Genomic DNA, 3,076 nt, shown 5'->3' with positions numbered 1-3,076 from the left:
AAGGGGGTGACTAGGTTGTAAACGATGGGCGGCTGGATTGGGGGAAGGGGATTCTAGGGACCGAGACCTACAGAGACGTATTCACCACATTTGTAAAGAATCTACATTTTCACAATTATCTATCTATCATAAAAGAGAATTAAACAATATTATTTTTGATCTTTTTTCAAGAAACCTTATACACGGGAAACAAAATTTGTTCATTAAAAGTCTCAGGGTGAGGAAATCTAACTTTTTTGTTTAACAAAGATAGTTTCCGTATCTTAGTAACTTTAAGAAAAAGGGATTATTGCAATAAAATCACATAAAAACATACAATTACACTTCAAATTTCTCAAGGTGTCAAGCATTAAACATTCCGTATTTTTATGAATTTCACTGAAATATTTCATAATATTTAACTGCTCATCCTAATTTATCTGAGAATTTTGTTTGTTCGCTCAGATTTCAGTGGCAAACAACAGTGTGGACGGTATAGTTGGAAATTGAAAAAATTTCTTGAATCAATTTATATATACATACATATACAGCGTAGGCCCCCCCCCGCCGGAATAGGGTTAATACGAATTAAACAAATGAAAATTAAACAAATGCACAACACGCTTAAAATGTATTTTTTTTAATTCTGTTTTTTAAAAAAACAGAGGACACAGACAAAAAAATTAAACTGAAAGAACATTTAAAATTTTTAATTATTTTGTTTATTTTCTCAATTTTTAATCTATTTTTTCAAGAATTATGGGACATGTTTGATCAAAAAGTGGGATTAGGAAAATGAAAAATGTGTTAATTAAATCATGTCATAAAAACATCGTGAATTATCAAGGAATTTTGCTAAAATTTATTGTTTATGTCCACAATTTTGCTTTTGTGTGTTTCTCTTCAAGAAGAATGGACATCATTAATACTTGACATTTGATTTAATGATTTATCTTGTGTGTCTGATAAGCCAGCTTGGGAGCTCGAACGTTTATTGGGAAATTAGCACAATCAATGCTGCCATAAAATGTTGGAACCCTTCAATGCTGTAAGAAACCAAAGCAATGAGCAAATTAGTTGCTGTGCATGCTTTTATTATGATATGCTTTAAAACGAATGTTGAATCAGATAAAGGATCAAAAATAGATCATTTAAGCCATTACATTGATGTAAAATTATCAAGTTTAAAATAGTAAAAAGTCCGGGAACTTTTAATTCAGACAGTTTGAGTTAAAAATGGTATAAAAAAGAATGTCAGAGACACCATGCGGTAAAATATTAAACTAAAAGTGTAATCCTATTTTAGCAGACTGCATTATGCAAGTATTGTGGTCAGCTTGTCAATTCAAGCTTTAAGAGGGTTAGTAGATAGATAGATCATGTGTACATACTATACACATTGAATTAGACTGCAGGTATCAAGGTTATAATGCAAGGATAGGTAGTTGCTGTCGCGTATACTCGAGCGTACATATTGAAACCAGTTCTCTCTGGGCGGGATTTGTAAACAAGAATAGATGCATCAGTGTTCGTCTGGTATCCGAGGAGGATAAAAGCATTTACTTTTGATAATAAGTCTGCATGGAAAAGGCCAGTGGACATGAGGCATAGGAATTGTGCAGTGTCTACAGACTCATTTCACTAACTAATCAAATATGTACATATTTTTTTATGCCTTTTATCCAACCCTTTTTGTTTTGTAAATTTAAACCATTAAAAAGTATGTGGATCAAGAATGTAATGCAAGGAAAGTTAATTGCAGTTGCGTATACTCTGCGTACATATTGAAACCAGTTCTCTCTGGGCGGAATTTGTAAACAAGAATAGATGCATCAGTGTTCGTTTAGTATCCGAGGAGGTTAAAGCATTGAATTTTGATAATTTTGATAATTCACATAATAGTTTCATATGACCAGAATATGCCATTGATTATTTATGTGAAAGATGGATCCCATGTCAGGCTTCGACATCCGTCTTGTGTTTACATTACCGCCCAGTGACAGTACACTGCAGTACAAAAGATGCGTACACCTCTGAAATAACTTTCCCTGCATTACATCCTTGGCAGGTATCATGATGATCAGCTGTGTAGTTATGATTGTACTGTGGCGGCGTAGTGGCGGAAGACGAGACTTCTGAGGAGTTTTGAACTTAAGATCTAGACGCGGCAAGAAGAGCAACTTCCGGCCACGTCACCTATCTACCTATTTAAATCTTTTACATTTTTAGATTTTCAAGTATATAAATTTAGTAATAAAGTAATTATTTAACCAGGCGTTTGTTAAATTGAGCGTAGCTAAATTTGGTGACCCCGAGTTCAAAACTATAGGCATATAGACTGTTTTTTTAGCTACACGCTCACCAAGTGATCAAAATGCCTAAGGACAGTGATAACGTCCATGCTCTAGCTGAACCCAGCTCGCTGGATTTATTAAACTCTGTTTCTGTGAAAGTTCCAGCTTTTTGGCCAGATTCTGTGGAGGCCTGGTTCGTGCAGGTGGAGGCTCAATTCGCCCTTAAGGGAGTTACCGCTAGTTCCACCAAATTCTATTATTGCGTATCTGCGTTCAACCAGGAAACAGCAAATCAAGTTCTGGATCTCATAAAGAATCCTCCGTCCTCAGACCCCTACGAAGCCTTGAAGAACCGTTTATTGAAGTTGTTTGCTCTCAACGATTATCAACGGTACGAAGCAATCTCTAACCTTCCTCTCTCCGGCGACATGAAACCTTCAAAGCTTATGTCGAATATGCTCGCCCTGCTTCCTCTTGGTCACAAACCGTGTTTCTTTCTTCGTGGAGCCTTTCTGAAGAGGTTGCCCGCAGACGTCCGAGCTCACCTGCTGAGAGACGATTTTTCGGATCCTATAGCTTTAGCCTTGAAAGCGGACGAAATTTATCAGAGCAGAGTTTCCTCTTCAACAGTCTACATGGTTTCCAGCGCCCGGAGGATGTTGTCAACGCCGTGAGATCCTCACCTACAAACCGCTCACGTCGTTCAGCAACTCCTCACTCCAGCAGCCGAGATAACAGATCATCCTCTCCATCTCTGTGCTATTACCTGGGGAACTAAAGAAATAATAATTATTTTATTTTAA

The sequence above is a fragment of the Eurytemora carolleeae genome, unplaced genomic scaffold, assembly GCF_000591075.1.
Source record: "Eurytemora carolleeae unplaced genomic scaffold, Eaff_2.0 scaffold1293, whole genome shotgun sequence".
In the NCBI taxonomy this organism is placed as follows: domain Eukaryota; kingdom Metazoa; phylum Arthropoda; class Copepoda; order Calanoida; family Temoridae; genus Eurytemora; species Eurytemora carolleeae.
The sequence above is the reverse complement of the archived record's forward strand: the minus strand, read 5'-3'. Positions refer to the sequence as shown.